This window comes from Ciconia boyciana, chromosome 6 (genome assembly GCF_034638445.1).
Source record: "Ciconia boyciana chromosome 6, ASM3463844v1, whole genome shotgun sequence".
Lineage (NCBI taxonomy): Eukaryota > Metazoa > Chordata > Aves > Ciconiiformes > Ciconiidae > Ciconia > Ciconia boyciana.
In genome coordinates, this window is record NC_132939.1 from 33139091 (window position 1) to 33160200 (window position 21110).

The 21110-nt window shown below is 43.2% G+C and overlaps 1 protein-coding gene across 10 annotated transcripts in view; it reads right to left on the reverse strand.

The window, feature by feature from the left end:
- Positions 1 to 21110, reverse strand: part of SMOC1 (SPARC related modular calcium binding 1) — a 140775-nt gene that overhangs the window by 116475 nt on the left and 3190 nt on the right. Inside the window, exon 1 of one of the 10 annotated variants that reach the window (XM_072865466.1) lies at positions 3439 to 3561. The exons of the other annotated variants lie outside the window; for them this stretch is intronic. The gene's annotated coding sequence lies outside the window, so the exon portion shown is untranslated. Of the gene's footprint in view, positions 1 to 3438; positions 3562 to 21110 lie in introns of those variants that run through there. 10 annotated transcript variants of the gene reach the window in all.

Below are 21110 nucleotides of genomic sequence, written 5' to 3' on the forward strand. Positions count from 1 at the left end.
ATTTACTAGGAAAAAGGCTCCACCACATACCTGTAAGGCAGGCATTATCCCACTCTAGGTGAAAAGCTTTAGAGATGGTAACTCACTCAAGTTCACAAAACAAGCCAGTAGAAAAACATAAAAGAGAGCACAAGCTACCACCATTCTCCAGGCATTTAATGCCTGGAAAGCTATTCTCCCCCAGCCTCTGGTCATGTTCATAGTTACTCACCAAAAGCATATCCAAGAAAAGAGTACAATAATGCATCACTGTGGTCAGATGCAGTATGTAGTTAACTCCTTACACCTCAGAGCTCTTTCCTCTTACCTCTGAAGAATTACAGCTGTGAAGAAAACACAGGCTTCACTTACATGCAGTGTTTGAACTACAGGGAAGCACTTCCTGATGCAGCCTGGCTATCCAACATAGGAAATGGATGAATAATATTGGAGACAAGTGGATGAAGCAGTGCTACTACTTTAACCTAACCAATACAGCAAACACCCTTCAATAGGGAAGAGTTAAGCAAGAACCTATCACTGTTCTTTTATACCGCTGCATGAGTATTGCACTGGGGACAAGACAGAACACCACTATGCGTTGTCTGAAATTTTTCACCAGTCAAGGAAAGGCTAGGTAGAAACACACAAAAAGGTGGTACAAAAGCTAGAGTCAGTCTAGTTGAGTGAACACATGGCTTGCTTATTGTGGAGTTACATGACTTGTTTGGACTGTTACAGAAGTTACGTATGTCCTAACCCAAGTCCAAGAGTTAAGTGGAATTTGAGACTCAGACCCATGCAGTTGTAAGAGTAAGATGCTACAGTTTTTCGTATAAAACTAAGTTATAACTTCATTAGTAGCTTACCCAAAGCCATAAGATACTAACCATCAGTAGCAAAGGGGCAACTTATTTCTTTATTGGCCTGCAAAGGCCTGCTCCCCCTCCCACAACAGCTGGTACCTTCCACCTCAAAGGAGAGGCGTCAAAACAGAGTAGAAATTCAACACTAACCTGATGCTCCACATTTGACAGAGACTTAGATTGTCCATATAAGACTCAGGAGCTTTCCATCACATTTGACACGTTTACTTGTTGTTTGAAAGACTTGAAAATCCTCTTAAGTCACCTAATCACATCCTGTGGCAAGCTGAGGATACTTGACATTCCTCCCTTCCCTTTCCCCACCTTTGGGGCAAGCTAAGTGTAAACATGGCACCAACCCAACTACAGCAGAGCCAAGTACCATCTAGGATCTCAAAGGAGTATCCTGTGCCCTCAGAGGTTAGCACAACATAGGAGGTCCAGGCACTGTCCCCTCCCATCACTTAACTGGCCTGTGGGATAGAAAGCATTGGGAGAGGCAGTGAAGGATGAGTTTGTTTTCTATTCCAGTGCTGGCACTTCCTCTTAGCTGCAAATCTAGAAACACATGGCAGCTCCTTTGTAAAAGGAAAAATAATCACTCATCCACCTAACTAGGAATAGAAAAATGGTAAGGCACCCCAAAACAAGCAATGGGGCAGCACAGGCAAAAAGGCAGAGACCCCCTTCAAATTCTTAATTTACGAGGGGCAGACAAGAAAGGAGCCAGAAAAAGTAGTCAGTCTGATGTGGCACTTAATTCTCAAGATGACTCACAGCTCGCATAGATTCTTCCTGAAAACTTCCAGGGCAATTCCTTTGGACTGTTCCCACTCTGCAAATTTGTGGCAGAACATACATGCTGCTGACAATCCAGCTTAGTATACTTACAATATGAGGAGAAGATCAAGTAGGACTGCTGTTAACATTCCCTTTCACAGAGAAACCCACTAAGCTGCTGACAAGCTCAGAGTTAAAAATATCAGATCTAAGGTGTGTACCTTTGTGGGAGACCAACAGCTATAGGCTTTGGCAGATGCACTCAAGCCAACTGCTCAAAGAGGCTTCAGAAGTTGCACACCAGCTTTAGCAACTGTTTTGCCATCTCAGTATTGCTCCTCCCTGTCCAGCACAGGAATGTCCACCAAGTTCAGTATTAAACAGGAATGACTGGATAAACTCAGCAACACAACTGTAATCAAGTGTAGTATCCATGATAAAACCAGAAGCTGAAGAGTCCAATTCAAATCAGTTCGAATCATTGGAGTACAGATCTGCTGAAACAGTGGTTGAGAGCCTTAAAGGATATCCTCACCTGTTAAACAATGATTCAGTTTCTAGCCTTGGGCAGAAGCCTGACAAGTTTCTAGCTTTACCTATTTCTTATTTGGACAAGTCCCCATTGACTGAAGCAGCAGTCAGCATCTACCTAACCCCTCAGACATCTAGCCATATCTGTGCAGAAGTACTAAATGGCAAAGTAACTTCAGATACTTCAGAACTAGGAATTATGAAGCTGCAGTAGGCATGATGGGGAAAAGAGACACCACACTGAGTTTGTTCAGAGGCTTTATTCTCTCCCTACTGAAGTAAACAAACCACTGAACTTAAAAAAAAGAAGGATCAGGCCAAGTATTTTGGCAGCTATACATCCACTGTATTAGTATAAGGTGTCCTTAAAACAAAGTTCTTAACAAGGCTGTGATTTAGTTCATTGAAGAGTTGCTCAAGTTCCTAAGCCTAGTAAAATGAAATCCTTCAATTCTTGGGACAAAGCCTTAACGCACTGGAGGAGCACCACTTCAAAGAACACAATCTGAAGAGAAAGGACAAGTCTTATCGCATTTTAGGCTCATTTTTTTTACCATGTTGAAGCTATTTAGTTCTCTAACTTAAAACACAATCTGAGCAAATTACCAGAACAGAGATTCTGCAATCCACAAGCACATTCAGATGAGACTAAGTCTTCAAAAGCCAGATGCATAACCCAATCTTTGTTCATTCAGTACAATCTACTAACTACAACTTCCACTGCTTTTATTAGTTGCTTCCAGGGGTAATTGCTCAATTTCTAGTTCAAAGCACTTTATACTAAGCAGGCAAGAAAGCCATCTCTGAGACACCTTATCAGTATGCTGCACACCAATGCATACACCTCCAAATGGCACAAACAGCCAATTAATTATATCATTGGTCAGGCAGACTATTCAAGTGAAATTAAAGCATCTAATTAACTTTCACCAACAACACACTGAATGAAAGTTGAACTACTACATCATTATTAGAAGCCACAGTAAATTTAAAGATCAGATTTAAAGGCAAGAGTCTTGCAAGCAGTTTTGATCTTGAAAACTCCTTCAGGCATATTCCAGTTTTCCTTCTGGGTAGTAAGCAAGTGCAGACAGCCAATTATGCCAAACACCTTTTTACCTTCTATAGCCACACAAACACTGAACATCCCAGGTTTTACCCCTCAAAAGAAAAAGAAACAGTGTTAGAGAGCACACAGGCAACAGCATTCAAAGCTAAGCAGTTACTTTAGGAGATTAACCTGTTAGGAGCTCACACCTGTAGCTGATTTGCCCATACAGACCTCCAACTGCTCTGAGTCCCCAAGCCTGTACAGTCTTCCATGGCTCTTGCACTGTAGATAAAGTGGTGTGCATTTTAAACCTGTTTTACCTCACACTGCTGATGTGGTTCTGCATTGTGCAGTTCTGAAAGTCTGTCTTGGCTAGCTTCCCATTTTAGTGTCAGAGCATCTGATTCTTTTCTTAAAACCCAGGCTCTTACAGGAGGGAATGCTGAAACTCTTCTGCACTGGGCTCCTCAGAGAAAGTTTATTCCCAGCCTAAAAAGGCAAAAGTACCCCCACATCTCACTTCTGGAATGCTTGGCATTCCGTAATATTTAAATAATTCAAGTTGGGAAGTATTTCCTGGATGTTTTCCATTGTTCCTCCTCATACAATTACAGCATAGCTGTGTCCCCAGAACACACACCTCCAGCTACCTCTTCCTGCTGAGCAAAACACCCGAGGTTGGTGTTCTAGGTAAGCCAGCCATTCCTTGTACAGTTAAAGCCACTAGAGGGCATTGAAATTTACTCTGAAAAGAGGATTCGGTGTGAGAGACAGGCCTTGCCCTATGCTTTATAGGGAAGTCAAATACTTTGATATTGGCTTTCTCTCCTCAAAGTTCTCTGTCCACAGGGATCACATCACCATTTGGATGCTCATGCCTAGAACCGCATGAAAGACATCCCATAGTTATCCTAAGTGCCTTAATGCAAGATTTGAGCCTTTAGCTTATGTCAGCAAATTCACCTCATCAAGCCACAAATCACATCAACCTGTATCTTCCCACCCTGGCACACCACTGTGTATATTGGTCAAGTTTTTGCCATCTCATTTCAATTTTTTTGGTACTTTGGAAGGCAGAAAGGATTTCTGAGCATTCTCTGCCCCATCTGCAGACACCAATACTCTCTTCTTTCCTTCTAGGCTAAGTTCAACATTGCTACACATTCCAGACCTACTTTCCTCATTCCCATCAAGTGCTTTGTTCACAGTTGCAGAGTGAATGCTTTAACATACAGTGTTTACATAGACCCATGACAGATTTTCACTTTCGCATGCTGCAAACCTAAACAAGGAGAACAGAAGGTGACTGACAATCCTGCATTCAGATTTAACAAGCAACAGATGAGCAGAGAAGCCCTGCACTCAGCTGAATCATCTCACTGTTCTATTTCAAGCAACTACTTAAATATTTGACAATGGAGAATAAAAAGCAGCTGTCAAGAACCTTGCACAGGTTGGCCATGGGACTTAATAGCAAAGAGAATATAGATTAAAAGCCCAAATTAATAGTGTGCCCTAGCTAGGCTAAATCTAGTTCATTACACCCGTACCTGAGGGCTCAGAGTTTCCCTCCCCTATTCAGACAAAGGCCTTTCAGGGTATACACAGGGCCAAACCCATCCACCAAAACCTCTTGAAAATTCAGTTTCTAGTGCACTGCAGATAACTCTTCCAGGTTCTGAGGATCCATGTCATCCCTTCAAGTGCTGCTCCACATCCAGTTTGAAACCAGCTTGCCCAGGGCATCACACAGCAGTATCATAACCAGTGTGATACAACCACATTCTTCCAGGGGTTGCATCTTGCCCTTGTGCAGTTCAGTAAGTGGGAGTACAACATGAGAAAGTATGCCAGTTCAGAGCATCTCCAGGTCATTCACCCAGCTCCATGAAGTCCAGGCAATGCTCTTACAGATCATAGGCATGTCTTCTACAGTTGTTGGCAAAGGTGGACATCCTTACAGAGTTCAAAAGTACACGTAAACAATTGGGATCTACCAACCACCACTATATCAGGTATTCAGGGAAAGCTTCCAGACAAGTGGCAGGATAAAACTAACTATAATGCCAAGGTTGGGACATACAAGTTGCCCCAGATCTCTGCTGGAGAGATGTATAGTTTTCTTTTAGCAGATAAGTTCTTGTAGATAGCCAATGGATGTTTAAAGCAAGCCCAGACAATTCTGGTGTTCAATTATACCTACACTAGGTGTAGCATAGAAAGCTCTGCCAGGACAGGACACCAGCAAAGTGTTCCTGTGTTAAAAGCAGAGAGATTTGCCTTGAGCTGAAGTTAGCCCAGACAGCCTTAACTATTCTCACACCGCACTGGTCTGCCTCATTTCACATTAGCAAAGAAATAATCTACTATTGCTTTGAGACTTATACCCTATTTAAGGTAGGGGGAATAAATCCTCCCTATTCAACAAGCTTTATGCAGACCCTTAGCCTACTCTGCCTTTAAAAAGCTGAAGAAATCGTTTGTCTTACACTTCCTTGGAAGTAAAGTTACTCCTCATGCATGTAAGACTGCTCTCACACTTGACTGGAACATCATACCACAACACTGCAACTAGCACAAATCCAGGTGGAATAGGAGTCATTTTTGTAGACATGAACTTCTGTTCCTGTTCTCAGCTATCACAACTCATGGTGAGCACACATCAGCTCTGCTTTTGCTAAGGAGATAGCATGAAGAACTTTGCATTATGAACAGTACCAAAAAAAAGAAGACTGTTACTCTGAACAGAGGGTAGGAGGCATAACTAAGTTAGCATAGCTCCCAAGTATACTCTACAGGAAAGGAAAACAATGTTTTATCTATAGTTTAACTTGCAGCAGACGCTCAGAGCTGTAACTCCTTTTTTCACAGGGGTTACATAATGGGACAGCATTAAAGTTCATAATATGACTTTGCCTGGAGCTCTTCAGTACAACTCTAGGATTTACTGCACATTGTGTACCTACTCAGTGTTCTTAAGTCATGCTATTGACTCTTGCTTAAGACTAAATACCAGATACTGTTACTGAACCAACATCTCCAATCCAGTGATGTGCAAGCAGTCCAACTACAGGTGATGGGAAGAGTTAATAAAATAGTCTTTGAGAGCAGGTAAGAAGCTGGGCTTCTGAAACAGGAGAGATGCACCTACTATCAGTGTAAGTTGAGTGTCCAGTCTCCAAAAGATAAGTTGCAAGCAGCCATGGAGTTTAATTACTGTGCTTTTAGAAGCTATTTCAAAAGTTAACCTTACTCAATTCACTAGTATGTTGCATGAAAGAAACAGCTGAAGCCCTTCCAAGTGTCTTAATTGCCTGATAACTCAAAGTGCTAAGTCAGTAGGAACAGAAAGAGCCCATTTTCAGCATGGTCCATCCCTACAGCCAGCACAGGCTGATTATCAGGAACTGCAGTATCACGAGAGCTCCTGTAGTATAAATGTTGCTCAACTTCCAAGATATGTCAGTGCTTCAACCAGGAGGCTAGAGCTGTCTAGACTGCCTTCAGTAGCTGTCCTTCATCCAGTTTTGACCACCAATCCAGCTCCAGCCATACACTGGCAGACAAAATTTAAGTGTCAGTCCTGCCACAGAAGTGAGTTGTCTGGCTGTAGCTCACAGCAGGCCAAAGCAATGAGTTCACACAGCAGCGGATCAGAAAACACTCAGACATGAGCTTGGAGACACAAACCAACAGTATGGATGCAGTATAAATGATTGTTTATGGGTTTAAAAAACAGACTGGAAACAGGATGCTGTTACAGCTTGGGAGTACCCAACTAAGCTTGTTGTCTGTCGCCCTTAATTGCAAAGAATCTTAACTCAAGCAGTGGTGCTTCTACAGCTAGGACAGACCATTTTTTTTTCATAAATTGCTTTATTTTACTTAAAGCTTGTACTTCCACAAAATCCTACCAAAAGGCAGCAAGCAGTGCAAGAAAGGAAGTACAGTTTTATTACAAATTTGAAGTGTAAGGTCAGTAACTGCTTGTGAATTACTGCAGTGGCATAGCCTTCATGAAGCTTTGGGAAACAATCTGGTAAAGGCTTAAACCCTCAGATTAAAGTGTTAGAGAAGTTGGCAGATTCTGGAGACTTAAAAAGGTTTATTTCTATCCTGTTTGGAGACCGTTTGTGACCAAAATTACTAACTTCTTGCTGTCCAGCAAAAGACAGAATTTAAAGACAACTATGAGAGAAAGGTTATAGCCTCAAGCAACAGTAAAAAACAACTTGTTAAGAGATAAGAGAAGTGAAGTTTTGGTCTTTGACATATAGGATATTTAAGCAGACAACCTAAGTATTTGGGCAGTAGCTTTTCTCTGAAGCTACTTCCATTCAAGTATTTAATATTCCTTTCCACTATCAAGCACTATTACATGTCAAGTTTCAGCACCTGCAATTTGAACTCTAAGAGAAGAAAATTGCTCACAAATTAAAACTGGTGTAAAGTTTTATCATGATCCTATGCCTCACTGGATAGCACTGACATAACTGTAGCTGGGCTTTTTGCTGATAAGGGCCAAACATACTTTCATTAGGGAATCAAAGCATGGGGACTTGTCCACATCCAAGGATGCAGAATACCAGATCCAGGTATTATATAGATGCTCCTGTAAGTTTCCCAGATTGAAGTTTGTCAGGAGTTACAATATCTGGCACTCCTCTTTCACAATTATTCAGTACCAGGACCAGTAATAACACTTCTTGCCATGTTTCACTGAGTGCTCTCTTCTCCTTCCAAAAGGGGAAGATGAAAAGCCAATCCCTAGCTTTGGCTGCAACAGCCTTGCAATGCCAAGAGTTTTAGAGGCTCCTCAAGGAGCCAGAACTTACAGAAATGAATAGCATCTAGGTGCTTGAATTCCTGTGGGTTTTAGCACCCATCACCCACCCAACTCACTGTCAGAGAACCTGCATCAGTACCCCATGATCTGAAACATCAGTAGTGTGTAGAAGATAGAATCCCAAAGAACTTCTCAAGTAAGGTAATCAGGCTTCCCCCTCTCTTACTATGGAAGTGACTCACTCTCCCTAAGTCACACATGCCTGCAAAGCAGCTGTTCACAATCAGTACAGAACTACAGTACTCCAGAAGCAGAGCCACTCATATGGAAAAAACAGAGTAGCACAATCAATACTGAAATCTACATTCATATGGGAACAAAATCTGAAAGCACTCAGTCAATGTGAGGCTACACCTTAAAAAATAAAATGAAAAACACTGAGAGTAGAATATGTTAGGCTACATCTTCTGAGTTTGTTTAGGTGCACTGGCACCTTTCACAGCAAAGCCATACACAACCTCTGTAAGACATCTACACTGCCTTGAAAAGATTGAAGCAGTTGACTTCAGGGCACATCCAGTTTGACTGACATGTGAACTCCATGTTGGTGGTACTTCCAGAAGCACAGGCACACCCATTGCTGACTCTAATGGAGGCTTTCCAAGCCAAGGCAGCATTGCTTATTCAGCCTATAGACTAACAGTGTAGAACCTGGTCTGACCAGCTGTGTTGGGTTTACATCACAAGGTTTTGGTAGCAGCACAGTGCAGAGGTGGCCTCTGTGAGAAGAAGTCAGGGGCTGTCCTGTGCTGGATACAGCTGGTTCCACAACATACCCACTGCAGACCAAAGGTGAGCCCATCAGCCAAGTTGGCAGTGCCTCTGAAAACATACGTAAAAGACAAAATGTCACATGGCAGGGGACGGAAGCATGAAAAGCCACAGTACGAACAAGGTCAGAGAAGGAGGTGCTCTAGATGCCAAAGCAGAGATTCCTCTGCAGCCCATAGAAGAGACCATAGTGGAGCTGGTATTGCCCTGCAGCCCACATCGAGGATGCCATGCCAGAGCAGCTGGACATTTCCTGAAGGAAACTGCAGCCCATAGAGAGGCCACAATGGAGCAGATTTTTTCTGAAAGATTGCAGCCCATGGGAAAGTCCCATGCTGAAGCAGGGGAAGAAGTGAGGAGGGTTCTGGCAGCTGGGCAAGGTCAACCAGCAAAAAAACCAGAAATCTTTCCAGTTTGCAGATTCTAGGCACCGTCCTCACACTTCAGCTATGAACTGTCCATGCCATTTGGTCCTGTGGATAACTTAGTGCCCTCCTGCTTGTCATTAGAGGTGACTGTAGCATAAGTGAGATCTAAGAAATACAGGGGTAGTTCAAAATCTAGAAAGGAAGCTTTCCCTGGCATAAATAAGCCAGCAAATAAATCAACCAAGGGAAGGAACAGGGAATTAAGTGAATGCAAATTAATTACAGTTTTGTTTAATCTTGTCACATTGACTGACACCAAGTCAGAGGTTCTGAGCTCTCCTGTCTTTCCAGGAAAACTGTTGACCTTTCAGGCTGATAAAGAAACATCTGCCTTTTGTTTTTCTTTTCTAGCCTAAGAGCTTATATTGCAATTACCAGAGTGGATTCCAAGCCTCAACTAAGACAGACACTTGCCAGTTATTCATTCAGCCCTCCACAATTGCCTCTTTAGTAGCTTGTAGTGTTTGTTGAATCACTGCCATTTGAGTTTTAAAGTGGGATGACTTTATAATCTTATTCAATGTCCAAAGACTTCCCCCAAAGGGGAAATCACACTTAAAGGGAAGCCTCCTAGAGAGTCAGGCTCACTGTCTGAAAGCAGTAGGTTCAACTAAAACTGTTCAAGCTGAGCAGCCTCTGCATACAGCACTAGATTTAACATAGATGTTGCCCTATAATACATCTAGAAAGATCCCCAAGAGCCAGCTGTACATTCTAACCATCATCAACTGAGAACAAGATAACACTGGGTACCATCAGCTTCCTCCCTAGAAAATACCCAAGACAGAGGCATGTCTCTCCGTAAAGTAAAGGGAAGCTTCCCAGTGCTTTCCCTTCACTTCAGAGATCTGGAGCTCCAAGCCAAGTGCTCAAGATAAATAAGAAGCCAGACAGCAGCTTGACAAGAGTTTCAGTTAAAGAGTTGATGTTGCAGCACAGCAACTGCTTTATCAGCAAAAATAAGGACAGAGATGGGGAATGAGGAAGAAAGTACTCCCTGCTCTTTGGGAAAGAAATTCTTCCTCAAACCCTGTCCCATGACTATTTTAAGAGGTTTCCTCTATTCAGAGCCATCAAATCCTGATTGCAATTTAGTACAGGGCATTAAGTAAGCAAGCTTCATCAGCGTCAGCATTTATAAATGCTGTCTTCAGTTAGTAACTTGTTGAATCCAGTAGTGACTTCATTCAGATGCTTTGTGTAAACAATGCCTACCACTGGTGTCAATCACTTCACAACAAAACAGATGCCAAGAGAGTCTTGTATTTTTACATCAGCATCTGCCAGTGAAACTAAAGCCACTAGCAAGTCCCACTGAAGCAATTTTAGATAAGTATGGTTCTACCCATCTGAACACTGGCATGAGATTTAACATGATTATCTCTTCTCACTTGATCCTAATCGGTTGCCTTAGGAAATACATGGATATGCGTGAACATTAGTCTGCCATACAGTGAACAGTTGACATGCTTGGCTTAGGTTGTTTGTGGTAACCCCTAGGTTTGCTTTCTAATAAATACTAACCAGAGTCAAGCCAAAGATAACACACTATTTTGTCCTCTTAATCTGAGGTGACCTCATCATGTCTATCATCAGCCTTCTGGCACTTCCCAAATACAAGTGCTTGTATTCTCCATGGTTTCATGGGAGGTGAAGACAAGAAAAGAGAAGTGGAAGTCATCTTCAGCTTTTGCTCTAACATGCTGCACTTAATCACTGCACTGAAAAGTTGGTTACATCTCTACACCTGAGAAGAGTTTATCAAAGCTGAACAAACTGAAGGAAAGCATGTCAGATGGAAAAGGTATGTGCAGTTTAATTTGATTTACTTGCCCCAGTGATTTCCAAAGAAAAGCATGAATTCCTGAAGTTGGACTCACCTTTGCCAGGAGGAAGACTTCAGGCAGGGTTCAGCAAGAACTACCAAGTTCAGAACTATTCTCCCACTCTCCTTGCCCTGCCTAAAGAGAGGCACACAGAGAGTACACATCTTGGAGGGTGTGAGGCAGAGTTTGACAAGAGTCTGGACATAAGGAAAAAGCTAGTCAGAAGCTTTTCATCTATAGCTATTCTAGAGTTGACACTATCAGTGGGCAGGTTACCTTGGAAGCAGTTATAGTGGAGGCTCCCCATTTAGTGTCAGATGTGGACATTTTCCTAAGAAAAGCAATAATGAGCTAAGAGTTGCAGGGGACACCTGAAAAGGTATCAAGTTTAACAAGAACAGTTACTGTGATAAGATACCTACATTTTAACATAGGGGGGAAAAAGAGATATGCCTTTGGAACTCAATATTCTTTGTTACAGAGAAAAACATGCTGACAACTGAAGTTAGACTTTCTATTTGGGACTGTCATTCACCCAACAGCACAAGTGTTGCTTGTGGTTTTTAAAGTTTCAACTAAAATCAAATCCTTCTCTTTGCAAATTGCATGGGATTGTCCTACTGAACTCTTCCCATCTGTTCTGGGGCTCTGGGGGGGGGGGGGGGGGGGTTAGGGGGAGAAGTCCCTGGGTTATGTGAAGCAATTGTGGAGGCTTTTTTTGTTTTAGTTTGTCTTCATGCCAGCAGAACTAGAAGCAAGTCTTGGAGACTTTCAGGTAAATTCTTAGAGTTCCAACAGGAAACTTAAAAACTTAGTTTACTTCAGACACTCACCAGCTATTCGAGCTAGATCAGAGTCTCAAATCTTTGGGCTCCAAATGTACTTGTCATACAACTGGGTCAATTCCAGAGATGTTGAAGGGCAGGTTTTAAGAATGCTCAAATTTACTGAAGTGTGGCAGATTTTTTTCTTCCCACTCAGTTTCAATTTCAGCACCAAAAAACCCTAGTGTTCTAGAAAACATACTGAGTTTTTCTGAAGTTAACCCTACAGGCAAAACTCAATTTGGAAGTTGGGACTGCTTTTTTTTTTCCCCTCATTACTTTCATGCAAGAGCCACACACATGAACCAGGATAGCTTCATCCTTCTAGGATAAGAGCTAACATAGCTACACATTACAGCTGTTTATACACTGACATTTTACAGAACAGAGCAGATGCATTAAGGTGCTTTGTCCTATCAGTCAGAGTAGAAATCTGCAAACCACACGCTGCAGTATGTTGATGAGCAACAGCTAGCTTCAGTTCCAATACTACTGCCAAAGTGCTTCAGGTAAAGAAGCACTTTTGTGGTAAAGAAGAGCTCAAGTTCTTTCTGTTCCCAATCCAGCTTGGAACTCCTTTAGGTATCTACCATTCACAATAAAAATCCTGAAATTTAGATAGTCTCATTGACAACTGAGGACAAAGACAAGAAAAGCATCAGCAGCCCTAGTTTCACACTGAGTGCTTCCTACTCCCCATCCTGTTCACCCTTAAGAGGCACCTATACTAGTGGCAACATGACAAAAGTTTAACTTGACTAGTTATTTAAAGCTCCATCAGCCACCTTAAATGTAATCCTGATTTTCAGGGTGTGTGTAACTGATAGGAGAGCTGTGAAGTTCAGGAGAGTTCCTGCAGTTAGTTTTTAACAACTCTGCAAGTTTTAAGAAGAGTAGTAGCTTAGGTGACAGCTCAAGTCCAGCAGAATACAATTTTCTTCTGCCAACACACTTGTTACTTCAGAGGAACTGAGGAGAGGAAAAAACCTGGCAGCCTTGGAAAACTTAAGTCTTCAACAGCTACAGCCAGTAACATCCAGACTACTTTGGAGCCAACTGGCCTGCCTCAATATAAGAGTCCTTAACTTAAAAAACAACCACCACCAAGTTGGAGCATAAAGTACTTTCAGAGTTCACTGTGAAGAGAATGCTCAGCTCCCTGAAAGTTCCTGAAGATAAGCATCCAAAAAAAAAATTTGGGCTGACAATTCCCCATACTTCCAGACAATGGGTTTAACCCATTTTCATGGTGACATGCTATCACCAGCAAAGTATGTTTATGTCCATTTTGTAAAGTCTGTAGAAATTGCAGCTACTACTCCTTCTACAATTCAGGCTTAAACTAGGAAGAGTAAAGTGAGTGCAAGACCAGTTACTGCCACTGAGAGAACATCCTGACTCAATGCAGCAGAACATCACTGGCTCTACAGAGCACCTAACAAGGTAAAGCCTATAGAGGACAGCTTTGACTTTCAATCCTGCACCTAAGGGTACGATTCCTGCTCCTAAAAATGCTGGCTGTGCCTGTGTAATAGTAAAGAAGGAAAGATAGCCAACAGACACTGACAAAGTCAGAGAAATGCTGGTAGCAAGCCTGAAAAATTCACAGGAAATTCCTTCAATGCTTACCCCCTTATGGAAAGTATGAGCCACTCATTAGGTAGCATGGCCACCAGCCACCACTGAAATACCGTCTTCCACCATTAGGTATCACCTATTGATATAAGCAGTAGCCACTTTGCCATCACTTTAGATTTTACCTATAAAGCTGCAGGACAGCATCCTTCAGGTACAGCAGCCAGAAGTACCATTCTTTTACAGTCAAGAAGTAAACCTGTGGCCTTGTACACATGTGCAGTGCACTTAAGATATCCTATCCCATGGCAACCACTTTCAGAAGCTAAGTTAAAGCTCTAGCAGGATACATTTCTGCATCTAGCATAATTTTCAGGAATATTTCAGATGCATTGCATCTAATTGCATCACACCAAAGAGTGGTGGTGAATGGAGTTTACTCCAGTTGGCAGCTGGTCACAAGCAGTGTTCCCCAGGGCTCTGTGTTAGGACCAGGTCTGTTTAATATCTTTATCAATGATCTGGACAAAGGGATCAAGTGCACCCTCAGTAAGTTTGCAGATGACATCAAGTTGTGCAGGAGTGTTGATCTGCTTGAGGGTAGGAAGGCTCTACAGAGGGACCTGGACAGGCTGGATCGATGGGCCAAGGTCAATTGTATGGGGTTCAACAAGGCCAAGTGTTGGGTCCTGCACTTGGGTCCCAACAACCCCATGCAATGCTACAGGCTTGGGGAAGAGTGGCTGGAAAGCTGCCCAGTGGAAAAGGACTTGGGCATGTTGGTTGACAGCCAGCTGAATATGAGCCAGCAGTGTGCCCAGGTGGCCAAGAAAGCCAATGGCATCCTGGCTTGTATCAGGAATAGCGTGGCCAGCAGGACTAGGGAAGTGATCGTGCCCCTGTACTCGGCACTGGTGAGGCCGCACCTCGAATGCTGTGTTCAGTTTTGGGCCCCTCACTACAAGAGAGACATTGAGGTGCTGGAGCGCATCCAGAGAAGGGCAACAAAGCTGGTCAAGGGTCTAGAGCAGAAGTCTTATGAGGAGCGGCTGAGGGAACTGGGGGTGTTTAGCCTGGAGAAGTGGAGGCTGAGGGGAGACCTTATCGCTCTCTACAACTACCTGAAAGGAGGTTGTAGTGGGGTGGGGGTCGGTCTCTTCTCCCAGGTAAGAAGTGGTAGGACAAGAGGAAATGGCCTCAAGTTGCAGCAGGGGAGGTTTAGACTGGATATTAGGAAATTTTACTTCACTGGAAGGGTTATCAAGCATTGGAACAGGCTGCCCAGGGAAGTGGGTGAGTTGCCGTCCCTGGAAGTATTTAAAAGACATTTGGATGAGGTGCTTAGGGACATGGTTTAGTGTTGGTCTTGGTAGTGTTTGGTTCATGGTTGGACTTGATGATCTTAAAGGTCTTTTCCAACCTATACGATTCTGTAATTGAGGGCAAATACCACCAGCAGCAGCGCTGAGAATCCAATTGGCTACAGTTTACAACAGCAGGAAGATATGGCAGCAGTGCTGCATTACTGCCTTACACCAGATCCCTTACCTAACAGAACTCCAGAGCCTTGAGGTAGATATTGGTATTGTTTAAGTTTAAAGGTTGGAGCAAATTCTTCTAGATTTACATATTTTTAGATGAAGACACACAAAGGGAAACAAGTGAAGTTAATCTCTAGAACTGCATAGAAAAAAAAGCAGTGTTCATTGCATGAACAGCCCTGTTCACTTTATACATATCAGTCTTTTATGGACTTCTACCTTAGAATTATTTTGCTTCCACTAAGACTAAGAAATGTACACATTAAAACTCAGCTTTCCCTTACAAGTTTGGAGCAGATTATCCTCTAGTGTTCCAGACATACACATTTTTAAAAGCTACTTTTGCACACAGCTTATCTATTTTTGCAACACTTGCCTGCTCACTTTTAAGAGCAGAGGAATAAGCCAAATGCAAAGCTCCAGGCAGAAGCCAACAAGAGTTACCACCATTCTGTATGGTAACTAGACCCAAATTAGAAGTAGCTACTTGGCTCAGGCAGAAACCCCTTTATCTGGCCAGTATCCACAAACTCCAACTCATTTAATATCCTCCACTTGGAAATTACACCCAAGAGCTTCTGGCTTTTTAGTTCTTAACTTGCACGTCATTTCACCAATTATTTGTTTAAGGCTAAGTGTAGACTGCATGTAAATCTGCTTCAAAGAAATGGGAAGGGAAATGGTTTGATGTACCAGCTAGAGTAGGCTCTTTAATCTTCATGCTACTCAAGGGAGTCTATGCTGCAACAAAAGATTATCATCCTACCTGCTTCTGACTAGTGTGTATCTGGTACACACAGAAGCAAGATCTAGAGATAGTGTACATCTGGACATCTTTCCTAGGCATGTGTCCCTGTTGTACATTAAAGGATACCACTACCTTTACCAGGTGTTTTCACCTGAGGAAGCTTCCTTATCTATTTGATTCCTGGTTCACTCTCCCTCTATACCAGAGGCAGCCATGCTGCTGCTTCTACAGCCCAAGGAGCAGCCATGAGTCCACTCAGTTTCATGGTGGCCATAGAACATAAGATAGTTACCCTTACATTAAGACTGTATTGGATTGTTTTAATTTGCTGGAGTGTCAAACCCTAAAGTATTAGAATTACAAGTGAAGAATCAGATGATCTCATATTTCAGGTTCTCTGTAAAACCAAAGAAAAAGTTCTTAACCCAGTATTCTGGAACTCCACAAGAGTATAGAACAAGCACTATTCCATCACAACAAGCGTAAGTATAGCAGCTAAGCTAGTGGACTTTTCCCACCAGAAGGCAGAGTATGGCTTCCCCATGCAATTTAAGTGATTGATCTCAGTCATGGAACAGGGAAGAGAACAGTGACAGACAACATTTTCCACATTCCTTCTAGTCTGTGACCCAGCTAATGGTAACAGAGGACTGGTAGCCAAAAGAAACTCTGAAACTGAATCTGCCCACTAAATGTTTGGAACCTCTCCTCCCTATTTGAGGATGAGCACTTCCCTCTGGATACGATTCCAACTATCATTAACTGGACCAGTGGCCAAGAAAAAACTCAGAAAAGCAAGTTCTTTCATCTGTCCTACTTCCCCATCTTCCTTATTCCTACACAGCTTCCCTTCCACTTCCTGTGATTCTTTCTATGAGAAGCTCACCCATGAGAAAGCCCTCACCTTTACCACCCCCTCAACCCCAGCTTTAATCAAATGTCTCAGTGGCACAGAACAGCAGGCTTCTCCCACTCTGAAAAGGGTGAAATGACTTTTTTTCACTTTGCCATAGGACTCAGAATAGGAAAAAATTATGTTAGGCCAATGCTCTTCCAGCAGTGGATCAAATTTAACTTTAGACTGACAAGGGCTGCCATGTAGCCTATGGAGCCAATCTCAATAGATTCAGTCTATGCCTTGCACAGAAAGAATGCTGCATGCAGTCTGCTGCTTTCCCCTTAGCCACTCCAAGTCAAAGTGTTTGGGTAAAGCAACCCAGTTTACAGAACCATGGTACATGGTCTGGGGTCTCTGCTCAAGTACTGAGCGGTGTGGTACTCTGTAGCACTTATCCATGTACTACTGTCCTGCTCACATTCATTCATGTTCTTCATCCAGAGGCAGTAGTTGCTCCTTACGAACTCCAGCTCCAGCCCAGGAGAGGAGCCTGGGTGCCCACGGCAGAGCAAGTTATCTGCCTACACACACCAGTTTCTGTATGGCTTCCTCCACCTGCATGGAAGCATCTGCCAGCAGCACTGGTGGGGTGGCTTGTCTAGGCTTTGCTGCCAGACTCTACTTGACAAAACCCTGAGCCAAGCTTTAATTGAGGCAGCCTCTGTTCCTATAGTAACTAGTGTTATTTTCCTATCTCTAGGCACAGGTGCTTCCCCTCAAGGTCTAAGTTTGCTCTCATTTCACACCTACCACTCACTTCCCCACTGCATTGCTACATGCCACTCCAAATGAGAACACCTGTCAGTGGGCCCTCAAAAGCAGCTGCCTCAGCCACAAGCCAGTGGGAAGCAAAAATGCACAAACCCAACATGCAGGCACGTCCTCCCAAACAGGCTACAGCTGGGAGACTCCCAGGGAAGAGTTTGACAGTGCAGGCAGTTGGAGGCTTATGGGGGTTTCCAGGCCACTGCTCTGAGGACAGAAGCACAACTGCCCCAGAGAAGCCAGCATGAGAAACATCTGGAAGGACAGCCTTCTACCAATTCTGTTACTCGAGGCTGCTGCTGCCACCTTAGCATCATCCAGTCAGGCCCAGGCCAGTCTTAAGGCTACCTTGGAAGGCTCATACAGACTAGAATGAATCCCTTCAGAAGTCAAAGCCTGTTTGCTCCATCACCCCTCCCCACACTGTAGGGACTGTGCTTCCAGCATGTAGGCCTTTTACTCAGATGGAAGCACAGGCTTCCCTCAGAGCAATTGTTGTAGGGGAGCATAACAACCATATTTGTCTCCTCAATTTCGTAAGGAATAGCATTTCTGAGTGGGCAGGCCTGCTATACAAGGCAATGTTTTCCTCACCAAACAAGCAGATGATTCTTCTCTAATGCTCTTGAATATTGCTATCTACAGTATTACTGCAGCATCCCACAGGAGTCTAACTTGCATCAGGAGGCTACTATGATAAGGAGAAAAACCATACAGGACAGGAGCCATGAGCCTGATTTCAAGGTAAAGCCTCATCCCGGGAGAGCTGACTGCTCTTGGGCTGAAGAGCTGCTGATAGCCTACATGAGGTCACATACAAAGAGCTTCTTTGTATGGTAGGTGGTTGTTTTCACTGCCCTGAGTGCAAGCTTTACACTCTTGTGTGACTAGCTACACTTTCCTGCTGTTTCTCTGCTATAGTTACAATGCCTCCCAAAAAAAGAGGGCAGAGTCGCATTCTCAGTCATCACCAGAAGGGTTTTGGTACCAGAATACTCCCTCCTCATACCTACAGGCAGTAAATCCACTACACACAGAAAGCTTCATAGGGCTCACATGTAAGCTGCTGAACACAAGCCTTAACTGCTCATGTGAGCCAGTCAGAAGAGGGAGACAGTTACATACCACATTCATCATATTCTGGTAGGTTCTCTGTGTAAGCAAACACCTCACACCTTACCCAGAAAGCTCCAGCAGGGAAGTGATTCACCCACAGCAATGGCAGCCTTCAGTGTTAGGGCAAGGACTTCACAAATGGAAGAGCTTCTCACAAACAAGCATAGGAAGCTGAGAGTCCTACCAATGCAACGACAGTAGTTAAGCTTGTAACACAACAAAAAAGTAGGCTTCATAGTTCAATAAGTTCACAAGTTATAACATCCACTTCTCTGCCAGAACTTGGCGACAAAGCAGTAAACTACCACCACTGCACACCAAGCTTGGCTCAAGGTCTGCTGTACTACAAAGTCCCTGGATGCTGCATCAGCACCAGAAACCTGGTGTCAGCTGCTGGGGGCTCTGACAGAAAACCATCACGCTGTCACACAGGAGGCTAAGTGTGACAGTCAGCACAGCAGCTTTCAGGGATTAGCTTCAGTTCCACCTGTATTGCCTCCATGTTTAGCTTTTAATGTGAGCATAAAGTTTGTTTTGTAACACTTAACTGCACTGCCAGATGTGCCAGCCCTAGAAGAACTGGGGATTCAGCAGCCAAGTAGGAGACAAATGGGTTTTTGTTTGTTTGGGGTTTTTTGACATAGTAATGTCGCAATTAGTTTGAGATGGCAGGATAAGAACATCTAAGATATTTAAACAGCAGTATTAATATTTCAGAGCTACTATACCACTGAAATGAGGTTTACAGTCATCTTACCAACTGCTTCAGGCCATCTGGAAATGAAAGATGCCAAGACAGCATCTGCTCTGCACTGCACTGATGGCAGTGAAGATTAGCTTAGCACATGACTAGTGCTAGAAACTTGAAAACTAGTCCAAGGGGTTATCATTGTAGGTGTTCCACCAGCTACAGAGCTTGCTCCACCACCAGCAGAAATACATGAGCAGTTTCTTTTTCTGTATCAAATCTTTTGGTGGCCAGAAATCTTTCATTAGCAGCAGGTCATTAACATGAGTGAAATATTCTTGTAGCCAACTCGGAAGCTCAGGCAGTTAAAACACCAACTCTAAGACTACACAGAGCAAGTCAGATCCCACAGTGTTTTCCTGTTTAGAACAGGACCCACTGTTCCGATACTAATTTATTGGAACATAATGTTTTAATACTTCTCCACACAAGAGTTAATCCTGTTCTTCAACACAGTTGTATAATGTTTAAAAAGCAGATCAGTTTCTTTGGTACACATCAAGGAATTCAGCTGTCTAATGTTAAAGGTCTAAATTGGAACAAGGAGAGGAAGAAATAATTAGTATAGCTCTATATATGATTAGAGCTTCCACTTCGGCAAGAACACCTCTCACCCAACCAAAACAGTATCTGTAACCAAAAGCTATTTGCCATAGAGTAACAAATCTGTCCTGTCAGGGGATGCTTTTCTAAAGACTTGCCATTGGGTACTTATTCCTTCAGTAAAATGAGTCTCTCCAACAGTAAGGAAATCTAAAACTTCGAAGTGCTTTAGTTGTTACTTATCAGCATAGACCTTTGCAACGCAGAGTGATGATTAAGCTCAAACCAAGAAACAAAATTCAGTCATTGAAAACCTATCCTAAGTTTCACTCTTCTGTTCTAGATCTCCTTCACTTTATATTTTTATCATATGTCCTTTTCTAATTTCTTCCCACCATTAAGAACAGTCTCCCTAATTTTAGTACAGCATATGTAAAGACACCTGCTTTGTGGAACCCCCCCAGTGGGGCTGCAGTGAGAACACACAGCAGAACACAGGCTCCTTGGCACAAGCTGCAATGCTGCTTGCTCCTCCAGAGGGAATGGCAAAGCTGCAGAAGCCTTTTCAGCACTTTTTAATCAAGGTTCTTATTTGGAGTTCTAACTAGTAGCCAGCTGCATTGCTCCGTGGCACTCCAGTTTATGCGTTGTGAGTATCTTCATAGTTTTACTATCTACTACCTTCCCTTTACAACAGCACTGAACTATAAGGTCCCCCATCTCCAACCAGCATGCAGGGATACACAGCAAAGAGGGATATGACAAGTTTCCATGCATGAAACTAGGAAGAAAGTTATAGTGACTGCCCTGCACTCCCCTCCCATTTCTTAATCCTCTGCAGTCACTGGGGAGTACAGATACCAAATATTCCAGAAATCCAAGCCTGTTCCTGGGACAGCTTTTGTCCTAGGAACATGCTGCAGTCATGTTCTGCTCCTTCTGCAAGCACCCACCATTTTCCTGTGCTAGTATTTGTCATTATTGCCACCAACAGTTCGCTGCCATACATGGAGCAAGTTCATAATGGTCAGGCATTACACTCAAAAAGCAGGGGGCCTACACAGATCTATCTTTCTGAACTAGAAAGACAAAGGTCACAATTTATTGTCCAGATGGGGGAAAACAGAGCTTAGTGGCACAATCTATTCAATCTGCTATGAAAGGTTACTGCTCAAATGCACCACACAGTAGGAGATGCAAAAGCCAGCCCAGTCAAGCTCCCCATCTATCACTTTGGGGTCAAGGAGGGGAAACAGCAAGACCTGGCTTGTCAC